This window comes from Rhineura floridana, chromosome 7 (assembly GCF_030035675.1).
Source record: "Rhineura floridana isolate rRhiFlo1 chromosome 7, rRhiFlo1.hap2, whole genome shotgun sequence".
Classification (NCBI taxonomy): Eukaryota; Metazoa; Chordata; class Lepidosauria; order Squamata; family Rhineuridae; genus Rhineura; species Rhineura floridana.
The window spans coordinates 44,116,762-44,130,159 of NC_084486.1; the positions used below are offsets into that span (position 1 = coordinate 44,116,762).

General features: G+C 41.1%; 1 protein-coding gene across 3 annotated transcripts in view; it reads right to left on the reverse strand.

Annotated features, from left to right (window-relative positions):
* The window catches only part of PRKG1 (protein kinase cGMP-dependent 1), a 1,123,517-nt gene that overhangs the window by 962,922 nt on the left and 147,197 nt on the right, over positions 1–13,398 (reverse strand). The gene's annotated exons all lie outside the window — the stretch shown is intronic.

Consider the following 13,398-nt stretch of genomic DNA (forward strand, 5'->3'; position numbering starts at 1 on the left):
TTTGTTCTGATTGCACCATACATCCAGCACCATCGACCAGGTGAAAGTGATAAGGAAGTCTTGTAGGAGCTTCCAGATCAAATTGGTACCTAATTAGAAATCCTCCTAAAATTACATTTATACAGAAGACTTATAAGTACATACTGTAGCTGTACACCTTAGATCAGCCTTTCCCAACCAGTGTGCCTCCAGATGTTGTTGGACCACAACTCCCATCAGCCTCAGCCAGCATTGCCAATGGTCAGGAAAGATGGGAATTGTGGTCCAACAACATCTGGAGGCACACTAGTTGGGAAAGGCTGCCTTAGATGAATGGAGTGGTTTCTGCGGACACCATCCCGTTAATGCTTTGCCCTACCTTGTGTTTGCAAGACTCTAGCCCTTTTCTGCTGGGCTATGCCCTGGGTGCATCAGGCCTCATCCCCAGGTGGGCTAGGCCATACTTTGGATTATGCCTGGGTGCAATAACTTTGTATTTCAACCATTGTCAACCCTAGCACCAAGACTATGACCAGAAGCATCAATTACAACTGCTGGATCAATATACAGTTACTTGCAGTGCAACATGAAAATGTTTAAAAAACAGTCTTATGATAGACAGTATATTGCAACTGTCTGACTATGCCTTCAGCTTGACTTCAGAACTTGAACAGCTATGAATTTCATTTCTTAAGCTTGTTTACATATGTGTCAAAAAACTGTTAGGCTACAATGCTAAAATAGGCTGCTTTATGTATAATCCTGAAAGACTATCATGCACCTGTTTTCTTTAAAATCTGTGTGTTTGCATAGGAATAAAAATTTAGTGATATCATGGAAGTACTGTTCTACACATTATGCAGGATGTGGTCAGGGCTTGCTCTATCATTAGGCAGAGATCAAGCAGCAGATGCTGAGGGGGGGTAGCCCCCACTCAGTCATTCCTCCTGAGCCCCTCACCATCCCAGCCATTCCCCTCTATTGAAGATTGGAGCTGTATGTGACAAATTTGCAAAACGCTCCCTAAACTAGCCTGCTGCCCTCAGGTGTACTGGAGAACATTATTCCATTACCACTGTTGTAAGTTTCAACTGCCAGTCCAGTTTGCTTCTGTGCTTGGAAGGGGGTGACATCTTGTCTTTTGGCTCAGGCAGTAAAATGTCTTGGGCAGACTCTGGATGTGGTGGTAAAACCACTTCAGATTGCGGGGGGGGGGGAATCGATATTTTACTCCTCCCTTTTAAAAAAGGTTTTTCCTGTATGTAGTAAGCTAGATCATCAGGCAGAAAGTTATTTTGTTGAATGTAAAGATTGGTTCTTTATATAGGTTGTATAAAATCTGTTCTCCAGTTTCTCAAACCTTATTTTTCCCCTTTGATAGCGGCTTTCATTTTTCTGCCTCATTCTCAGGGTGCTTTAGAATTTCTTTAGATATGTGATTGGTGCAGTGAAGTAGCTGAGAGTTGTATGTGTTTTTCCATTTCTCCAGTGCTCTTCAGCCTCCTTAACTGCCTGCACTGAAAAATAAAGCCCATGGGAGGAATTGCCTTATGCTGTCTCTTACCCAACCCCAGCTTTAATTGAAGAACGGAAAGCTGGGGGAGTTAGTTACTGAGCACCTGAGACTGGTACACTCATTGTTTTGGGGTTTTAAAGGAACCCATTACTTTATTTAAAGAAAATAAAATTCTGCAATTATTTTTTTTAAGTAAAAACGATTTTACTTTTTTTTAAAAAAACCCTGAAAATCTGTCAGGTGCACAGTGGTAAGCCTCTCTATCTTCCTGAACCTACAGGAAAGCTCAACCAAGGATATCATGGGGCACCTGGGAAGTTTGCAGAGTTTTGTAGAATGGAAGGACACACACAAACACCCCTTGGCCACCTCAAAAGTAAGGGGTGTGCAACAAAACCCGTGTCCCACCCATGAGAATTTTAATGAAATATTATCTCCAATTTGATAATTTCTAATACAATTTCTTTTTTCATTAATTGATGAAGAATGGTCAAAAATGTGGGAGAAGGTTTCAAACAGCACTAGTTCTACTACACTCCCAAGTTCTACACTCCCAAGAGAATTTGGGGTTTCTGTTCTCTGATCAGCAGACTCCCACGCCACAGAGCAACCTTTTTTTTTTTGCATACATTGGTTGAAGAACTGCATTGCAAAATTTAGAAAATTTGAAAGGGACAGTTGTGTTTCAATTTGCGTAGTGGTTTGAGAAGTGTGAATTAGGTGAGTTTTTAAAGGAAATGCAAACAAAATTTAATTTCTACACACACCCACACCCATCCCCAGTTAGCATAGCCTTCTCTAGCCTGGTTCCCTCCAGCTGTTTTGGACTACAACTTCCAACAGCTAGCTGGGACTGATGGGAGTTGTAGTCCAAAATCACTGGAGGGAACCAGATTGGGGACAGCTGTGCTTGGGCTTGTCTAAAGTAGATCTCTGGATCCCAGGCAACGACTATGGCCATTACTTGGAATTTATTCAAATAAGTAGGATTTAGTTCCAAATAAGCAGGATTAGTTAGACTTATTTCAAAGGTAATAAATATTTTGGAACTTTCCTGAGGGCTGCTTCAAACATTTCAAAAAGGAAAGCACTTCCATGGAAGAAAATGTAGAAAACTCATATGCAGGATCACCATAAGAAAAAATGCATATGTGATGTGACTCTCAAGCATGTGTATTAACTTGCACTTTCCCCTTGGCTAGCTATAAAACCAGGGACCACAACATCATTAGACAGAATGAGATGGCTGTCTGAGGCAGCAGATGCTGGCCATCATCAACAGGTGACAAATTATCCATTATTTAATATGTTATGTTTTTACTGGGGACAGGGGTACTATACCGTTTGCCTCAGGCACAAAAAAATGTTTTCGGCTAAAGGTGAAGGTAAAGGTGTCCCCGCACTTATAGTGCGAGTCGTTTCTGACTCTTAGGGTGACATCTTGCGACGTTTACTAGGCAGACCGTATATATGGGGTGGGATTGCCAGTTCCTTCCCCGGCCTTTCTTTACCCCCCAGCATATGCCGAGTACTCATTTTACCAACCATGGATGGATGGAAGGCTGAGTGGACCTTGACCCCTTTTACTGGAGATTCGACTTCCTCCTTCCGTTGGAATCGAACTCCGGCCGTGAGCAGAGCTTCGGCTGCATTACCACTGCTAGATTGGTATAAAACCAGATAGATTAAGCATAATTCTTGAAGATAAAAATGTCTAGATGCTATTTTTTCTTACAATTAGCAAGAGTACTACAACTGGGAACCTTTGAAACTGCACTCTGCTACCCCTTGTGCTGGGTCACCTAGGAAAGTTCCTTGGTTATACTGTGCTCTCAGAATATCCTCTAGTTCTCACTAGAGTGGAAAGGTCACAATATCCTTCCGAGCAGCCCACTGGCTTCCCTGGCTGGGCTCTAAAGGCTTTTTAGGTCAGGTTTGGCCTCTGGGCCCATCTACACTATACTTTTCAAGTAGTATCATACTACTTTAAACAATCACGGCTTCCCCTAAAGATTCCTGGGAACTGATTTTTGTTAAGGATACTGAGAGTTGTTAGGAGACCCCTCTTCCCCTCCGAGAACTACAATTCCTGGAGTTCCCTGGGAAGAGGGAGTGACTGTTAATCCACTCTGGGAAATGTAGTTCTGTGAAGAAAACAGGCCATGACTGTTTAAAGTGGTATGCTATGGTTTTAAATGTACAGTGTAGATGGGCCTCTGCCTTGGTGACAAGTACTTGTTACCAGGGGTGGGGGTTGTTTGTTTAATTTTGGTGACAGAACTTACTGGTACAGAGTATAGTCACCTCTTTTTTGCTGCCATTGGCAACCATTTTGTGTTGGCACCACAATACTTTTATATATAAAAAAACTATTTATGACTATATCTGCCTCACTCCAAACTCCATGGAGACTGGTTTTGTTGCTTACCCAGGTGCAGAATTATTGCCTCTCAAGCACCCCTTCAATAATATTTTGACTGATTTCTCAGTATTATGTTTACAGTATTGTTGTGCACCACCCCAATCTCCGAGCAGTGACAGATTTCCATGGGTCCCTGAGCTTGCCCAGGGTTTGGTTCCCTTGGAAAGAAGGTTGGCAGAGTCTGTGGTGTCTTTATGAAATATGGTTTATTTATTTACACACATTCCAACCTGAGCTTAGGATGGAGGCATCAGCTGTGCAATAAATCTTGCATTTTCCATCAAGCTTACAGGAGGCACCCCAAAGCCATGGTGCAGAGAGCCAGTCTCTCTGCCTGGCTCCAGTCCCCAGCCTTTCCTCAGACTCAACTCCAAACTCAAGCCTCTCTTTGGCCTCAGGAAGGGGAGCTATCCTGAGGTGTTTCAATAACAATAGGAGCTCCCTGACTCATTTGCCAGTTAATGGGCACTTGATAGACCCATAACTCACCTGGCCACTCTATTAGACTAACAAAATGAGACTCATCTGACCAGCAGAGCAGGTTTCTCACCACCAGGTGCAGGGTTCCAAATCAGAGGCTGGAAGGGGACTCATCGAAATCATCAATCTCAACCCCCAACACGTAACAGTATGATAAAAACTTTGTGACACATAAGACAGATCAATTTCCTTTTTGTCAAATTACTTACTATAAACTATACTCCACAAGGATTGGTCCAAGACATTTTGCTGCCTGAGGCAAAGGACAAGACCATACCTCCTCCCAATTTCATATACAGAAAGAAGCTGACCAGCCTGACACTTGAACACCTGCAGCAGAATCCCATACTGCCCTAGGGACAACAGTCTAGCTTAGCAAGTGCAGGTCAGGCTAGCTTAGGGGACTCACAGGGAACTGACAGAGGGTCCATTAGTGCCCTGCCCCCTCTCCAACGTATGACACCTGAGGCAGCTGCCTCTTTCTGCCTAATAATAGGGCTGGCTTTGCAACTCCAATCTCATGTAAGCTATTCACATGCACACACATACAGACACACACCAATGGATATGCATGCTTAAATAAGTAGGCCCAGCCCTGTATCCCCTGTGACTAATAGCACTGACCTCTGGAAGAGGGCTGGATAGGGATCCAAAGTACAGCATGTGTACCCTTTTGCTCTTTATTCTGTTTGACATAACATATGTACTCCCAGCATAGTTTGTGATTTCCACAGGGACATACTGTACTGTTTTCAGAATGCATACAGCTGTTGTCCATCAGAAAAGAAAACATTCTTTTTTTAAAAGCATAGATCTTTTCCCACAGTAAAATAATAATAAAAAGAGCCCTTATAAAGTGTAGATTTTGTGAAGGAAGCAGTCTTGAAGCACACTGTCTAAAAATACTTTCCTGTACTACAAGTTGCAGTGAAAGAGTTCATCCCAGGCTAGATTAAAAGACTAATGCATTCATGTTCATCTTTTTCAAGGCCACATCTTATGCACTGCAATCCAATACACACTTACCTGGGAGTAAGTCCCACTGAACCCGATGGAGCTTACTTCTGAATAGACATGGATTGGATTGCAGTCTTAATCATTTTTGCACTGCCACATTAATGATAGGTACACTACTTTCCTTACTTTCAAATAAACAGAAGATTGGTTACAGAAACTAGTGACTGACTCACCTCCTTTCACTCTGATTGGCTTCAATCAGCGGAAAGGACTCTGAAGACAAAGGGACCCTGCTCCAAAAAGTAAGGGATCTAAGACCACCTGGGACCCTGGACAACTACACCACTGCATATAACCTGTTTTAAAACAGCTACATTGGTTGCCAATTTATTTTTATGCATAATTTACGGTGCTCACACTAGTCTTTAAAGCCCTAAATGACTAAGGTCCCAAATATCTGAAAGACCGCCTCCTTTCCTACAGACTCTCTCAGGTGTTGAGATTGGTAGTTCTGTCACTCTCTGAAGTGGTGGCCTGGGAGAGGGCATTCTCTGTGGTAGCTCCTAAGTTGAGGAACTCCCTCCCCATCAATGTATGCCTGGCAACTTTGCTGTACACTTTTAGGCAAATATTGAAGGCACACCTCTTTACCCTGGCCTTTGACATCTGAGATATGTATTTTTAGGACCCACTCTATTTTGAGATTTTAGGCTGTTTTTAAATTGTTTTTAATGTTGTATTTTAAAATGGTTATAACTCACTTGGGAACCTTTGGGTGAAGGGTGAATAGGAAATGATGATGATGATGATGATGAGCCACGACCCTTCTCCCTAAAGTAACTCCCTTTTTTTCCATTTCTTCTAATATACAATGGTATTGTTACATAATTTTAGACTCCAGACAATGGTTTTATTGAAGGGAGTGTCCATATTTAGATGGTAAAGTACAGTGGAGGCTGGTGACTCCAATGTCAGTGGGGCAGTAAATCTGATCTGAGTTTTAGTCCAAACTTTCAAGGAGCTGTCCAAGGTGCTAAAACCTGGAGCAGATTCATAGCCCCACTGACATCAGTGCTACCAGCTTCCACTGTTAAGGTGTATTACTTTACTTTCATCTAAATGAGGTACACAGCCTAGCTGTATTTGGAGGCCCTAGATGTCTGCCCCAATGACACCACTGCCAAAACAGCAAAACTGTAGTTACCTAAGAATTCATGAGAGTTAAGAGTCATTAATATAAACAGCACCTTGTATTGCCTTCTCAGAGGGAAGCAGTGGTAAACCCCCTCTGAATACTGCTTACCATGAAATCCCTATTCATAGGGTCGCCATAAGTCGAGATCAATTTGAAGGCAGTCCATTTCCATTTTGTATTGCCTTAGATGTACTTGGGGTAATTTTCCTCATTAGTATAACCTTTCTCATAGGGATCCCAGGAAGAATTCTGCATGCAAGACCAAACCAGACTAAGGAGCTGTTTTAATTGTTTGTCCTTGTTCCGGTGCAGTAAAGCAGACCTTGTTGCCAGGAAAGGCAATGAGTAAGATTGGACTGGGGAGGGGGGGCATAGGGCAGCACTTTAGTTAAGTTGTTTTTAAAAATAATATACATAACCCCAAATCAACTGATTATTTTGCAGAGCAGCTAGATGGATGCTGCTATGCAAACTAATTTTTATGCCAAGGCCAAATGCAGCCTCTCTATCTGACCCTTGGAATTCTTTGCACCCCAAAGTATTTTTGCCTGGCTGGAATGTGTCCTTGAACTCTGATAATGCCTCTTGCTCGTGTGGATGGAGAAGAGGCATATGTGAGCATGTATAGAAACTGCCCTACTCTATAAATATAAAGTTTACATTAGTTGCTTCATCCTCTTTTGCCTCTGGCCCTGCCCAGCACTGGGATGCAGCCCTTGGAAGGTTGCTCAGAAGGGAGTGCAGCCCTCAGGTTGAAAAGGGTTCACTGCCCTATACAGACTCCTGTTGTATACACACATCAGACGAGTGACTGGTGTGGGAATCTCAGAAGTAAAGCAAGTTTACTTCTGAGGAACAGCCAAAACCAAAAGTTTTTGAGATACATTGTCTTCAAATCCCAAAATTCAAGGTTGATTTTGTGGGTATCCCTTGAGTGAAATATCTGTAGGAATTGCAAGGAAAGTTAAACAAATTTCAGTAAATGTCAAGGTGCATGTGTCTGCATGTCTCCTTTGAATGGAGATGTTAATATTTTGCTTCCACAGAGATTTCCTCTAAAGCATATTTTGCTCTTCTATGTTGATCTAATCTACAAAGATGCTTCACAATAAGTAAGAGGTGATGCATTATTTCAGCTTATTTGGATTAATTTGAATGAAGAGACGTGCAGAAGGAGATGGAAGCCAAGAATTACACTGAAGCCATGGCAAATCCACCAAGGCAAAAATGATGCACACTGAGGTGAGGTAAGAAAGATCCTGCAAGGCAAGGGCCGGGACAGTGGCATCAGCAACCACTGAGGAGTTAGAACAAGTCAGCCTTCTCCCTTCCCCACCCCCTATGCACCCACTTGTGGGAAGCAGAGCAACACTGGCATGTTCCTGCCAAATACAAGCTTGGGATGCTTGATGATAGAAGAATTGAGCAAGCTCAGAAAAAACAAGGTTGCACTTACCAAAATGCTGCAACCATAAGTTATTAAAAACTACCAAGCACCAGGTTAATGTGTGACATGCTGGAAACCAAAACAAGAAGAGAGAGAAACTTTCCTGCTGTAGTCACCACCAAAAATGGCTGCTTTTGAGACAGGAGAGCAAGAGAACCAATCCTTTTATGGATAGATAACCTTATTAAGCAGCTAGCTGTCTGTGTGTGCATCCTATACATCGGTCCAGTCTCTTATCTTCTCAGAGTCCCAGTTCCCCCGCTTAGCAGCTGCAGGGTTAAAAACTGTTGTGCATGGACTTAGGTTGCTTCCAGACATTTCATCTTGTTTTTTGAGAATTCATCCTGTTTTTATTTTATTTTATTTGCACAAAGATAGCAGGGAGCTTAAATGCCATCAGCTATGTATTCTTATTTGTTTCTTACAAGATTACACGATGTTGCATCAAGCTTTCCACTGCATTTTCCCATCACTTTCCTTATCGTAAAAAGTTATGGGGGGGAATAGGCTTCTTGTAAAGAGCACCAAATTAATTTTAATTGACAACCCTGAATTTCCAGCATATGATTGAATCCCACCCCAAAACAGCAACAGTTTGGAAGAACCCTTAGTGTAAATATCACCTTTCTCTTTTATCACCTGCAGAAGAAATACAGAGATGATGATTACTCTGGATCGATCCCCTCCTAACGTTTCAATTTCTTGCTTTAGGTGCCGGAAAGTCTAAGCACTGTCCCTAGACTATGTCCTCATAATTTACAGTGCTCTTTACAATAATGATCCAGTACATATATTCCTGGAAAAATAGTAATCTAGTAAAAACAAATGACATTTGGCTATGTTCAGATGTCTGGTAACCTTACAGTTCAGTCATTAAGAACTATAGTAATAACAACTCCTATAAATGAAAAAGCTACTGATGTCCTATTCAGAAATATGCTAGATATAGTGTTCTGGAAAAAGTGGATGGCTGCATTCAGACATAATGCTAAACCACAGTTCAGCACTATTGTAAACCTGGGTGAGCCAAAGGCTCACACGTAGCCATGAGGAAATTGAACGCTTTCACTTTCATTTTCAACTAACTGTAGTTACTTGATGTGTCAATCAAAAACCATGGTTAGTGTTAAATATGGTTTACGGAAAGGAAGATTATAAATGTATTTTGAAGTTGGCTTGCTTCCCTTAACTGTGGTGGTAGTGGTTATTATTTTATTAATTGCCTTCTACACAATTGTCTCAAAGCAATGTGCAGTCAAAACAGTAAAAAAAACACAAAAAGCAACAGATATATGCAAAACAATACAAAAGCAATATAAAATAGACATCCACAGCAAAAGCTTGTCAGAACAAAAATGTCTTCAATTGTTTCCAGAAAGTGCAGATAGCAGGCACCTCTTATATTGTGATGGGAATGCTATTGCACAGAACACGGGCAGGCACACTGAAAGCCCTGCACTAATCACAGTTTGGCCAGGTGAGTTAAAAATGGAAGCAAAAACTTCCTAGAATGTAACCAGAACATTAAAGTTGTAGAACTTCTTATTCTAGTTCATGAATTAGAGGCAATGCCCCTCAACCTTCTGTTTCAAGTATGAATTCCTCAAATAGAAAAATATTTTCTCTAAACATGCACACAAAACACAAATATAATTATTAATGTGCTATTTCCCCTTCTTTCGATACATGATTGTATGTACAAAATGCAGCCCAATGGCACAGGTACTGTTCTGCAACCTGCATTGATTTCTCAGGGGTTACATTTCATTGCAGAAATGGCACTGAAGAGAATAGTGATTATTCAGCTGCAGTGTCTGTTGGAGTGTCATTCACTGTAGTTAAATGTAATAGGCAGATTTATGACATAATAATGCATTCATAATGGAAGTATTTATTTATTATTATTAATGTCTCTCTGTAATGAATGTCCCAGTGTCTCCAATAATTCTTATTACACCTAATATGTTTTGTATTCTCTATGTCTCCTGAATACATTTTCATATTTCAAAACCAGGAATGAAAATAATACCTAGTCAATGGCACTGATTAGATGAAGCTTATTATCATCAAAATATATTTGCAATTTAAATATTCATCCTGCATATAAAGCATTCCATATTGCCAATCTTCACCCAAAGAATAATGATTAAATTACATATTGAAATGGGCCTTATCAGGAACAATTAGTATCATTTAGCCATTTATCAGAGTTTATTGATAATAGGGAGGGATCTTATCAGGATCTACCTCATGGGTCAAATGTGACAGGTGGGGGGCATCCACCTGTCAAAATCCCTTGCATTTTGCAAGTCTCCTCACACTCCCTTTTCAGTGCCTGATCACAGAGGCTTAAAGGTTCTCTGAGTCTCCCCTCTCCCTCTTTTCAGTCTCCAATCTCAGAAGCTTAAAAGAGGAATGGAAGAGACTCACAAAGCCTTTTGCAACTTTCCTCACACTTCCCTTTTTAGACCCTTGAGTTTGAGGACTTAAAGGGGTAGGAGACACTTTCAAAAGGATTTAAGACAGTCCCCTACATTCCAATCAGGAGCACAGGATCTGTCTTAAAGTGTTCTTTGAAGTAGCTCGTGCATGCAAGCTGGTTCAAAGGCAGTTTTTGTACAGGGCTTTAATATCTGCTCATCAGCTAATGAGTGGGAATTAAATCATGCTGCCTTGGCTGCACAATCTTGTTCCTGTTGGGAACAGGATTGTGCAACCAATGCAGGATTAAATCCTGTCCTCCTGCCCATTAGATGATGTCAGCAGTAAGACATGGTTTGGGGTAAATGGCCTTGTGGGCCAATATGGGTGGATCCAGATAGGTCTGTAGGCGAGAAGTTCGCCTCCCCTGTCCTAGACAGATGCTTTGGGAGTCTGTGCCTATACTCAGATAGCAGGTTATGGAACAGCTTCACTAAAATGTAGTTGTCAATCCAGTGGAAATCCCACAATCAAAATTCTCTCTCAATATTTTACCCTGATTTGGAACTAGGATGACTAGAAAACTGATTAATAATGTTGGTCCCATCAAATAAAAGACATAAAATAGGTGAAATTATATATTTTACACAGCAATATCTTAAAGATAGTTGGTTAACTTCTAAATACACTTTAGCAGTAGAATTTCAGAGGGGAAAAATAGTTCCAGAACATGAAGAACTTAAGTAAGCTACGCTATCTATTGTACTATCACAACAACTTTGTAACACAGGTGAGACCTGCAACAAAATGTTATTATCATCAAATGTTATTATCATCAAAAGGTATTTGCTTTTTGTTACTTTCCAGGATGCTCCATTCCATTCTATTCTACCCCCCATCCCATCCCCCAGTTTTCCATTTTTCTCCCTCCAACAGGCAGACAGCAGACAGTGAACATTCCTTGCCATTTTGGCCACATAAGGATCTAAACTTGGAAAAATGAGTGTGCTGTTAGTATATATCAGAGATGAGGAACCTGTGGCCTTCAGGTGTTGCTGTATTACAACTCCTATCATCTCTGGCTATTGGTCATGTGGCAGAGGCTGATTGGAGTTGGAGTCCAACAACATTTGGAGAACCACAGCTTCCCCAACTCTGGTATGAAATTAAGGCATTATTTGCAACTGTGGCGCAAAAAAATCAGGTACATATCTGTATAATCAGATGTGGGTTTTTTATCATGTAGATCATGTGCTCAGATTCAATTAGTTACATATGCAAACCATAGATTTACACATACCCTTAAGCCATGATTCACCTAGCCAAAGTGTGGTTTGAACATCTGAACCCAGCCCAGCAGATTAACCATGGTTTGTTTTCTGGCAAACCACAAAAGCGTGATTTGTTGTTGCCTTAGAAACCATGGCTTGTAGTTTGGTGTTATGGCTGAAACCAACAGCCTTGCTTAATGTTTGTTTGGCCACCATACCCCAGACACTTTCCAAGCTACAGACACACAAAACAAGAGCAGGTGGAAAACTAGCCACAGCTGGTTTGCTTGTCGGTGAAAAAAAAAAGTATGGTTTGTTGAACAAACATTTCATATAGTTACAAAGTTGTAAAAAAAATGTCTGCGTGCTTGAACCACCTGTACACCATCAAGCCATATTCATAATCGTTTACTGGCTTCCTGGAATGGCAAAAGCAGGGAAGTTGTCAAGGACCAGGCAGGCCACAATGCATGGCTGGTGCATAAGTTGAATGACAAACCGTGCCTGCTGAAATGCCCTCCTCTACTCAATTTTTAAAGGTGCAGAGTTGTGTCCTCTTCTGCATCTTGCCAACCTACTGGTGGCCTAGTTCAGCTTGGTGGGTCACAAATTGTGTAGCCTCTTTGTACATAATAGAGAGCAAGAAAGAGACAGACAATAGAGATGGGGGAATGGATGGCCTTTGAGGAGCTATAGTGGATGTGCTGCATCCAAGTTCCTAAAATACCCATTTCTCATTATGCAGAAAGACAATTAGTCATCATTAAAAAAAACCCTGCTTACTTTTATAGCAATAGAGGCAGGCAAAGAGTTCCATTGGTATTTATGGAAGAAGAAAACCAAGAGATATGAACTGACATATTATTTAGGAATGGATTAAGGAGAAGCATTTCAGTTCCATAAATAAGCAGGTAGAATAAACACAGTTACTAGTAAAGTGCTTTTGTTAAAATATGCAGCAAATATATGCAATCTCCTTCATATACTGAAGACACCAGTTTCCCACCTTACACATAGATTTTCAATGCTCCCATTGTTTCTATGTGGATGGATAAATATAGTTTGCATTTAACCACATCAACCACCAATCAGTATCATCTAAATGTACTAATAAAAAGAAGGAAAGTCTCCACATTTTTAAAGGATCACTTATGCAGATATGTTGTGACTGCTAAGATGTTAGGATCCAAATGTTATGCCCTGGGATATGATGCAGACCAGGGCTATAACCAAGTCTGGAATAAAATGGACATAACTCTATTTACAAATATTAATCTTATGGTATGGCAGGAGTTGCCAACATGATACCCTCCAGAGGTTTGAACTACCTGCCCCAGCCAGCATGGCCAATGGGCAGGAGAAGGGCTGTAGCTCAGTGGTAGAGTACCTACTCTGCATGCAGAAGATCCCAGGTTCAATCCCCAGCATCTCTAGGTAGGGATGGGAAAGATTCACTGTCTGAAACCCTGGAGAGCTGCTACTTATCAGTGCAAATAATACTGAACTAGATGATCAGTAGTCTGACACAGTATATAGCAGCTTTGTTTGTTCCTATGATAGGAGTTGTAGTTCAAAGCATCTAGAGGGCACCACATTGGCTACCCCTTTGCTAAGGCTTAGGCTCTTATTGTTGATTGTGTTGCAGAAGAACAGTGCAATTGGGAGATTATTTTAAGGAATTTGGACGTTATATAAAAAAAGGGACAGACA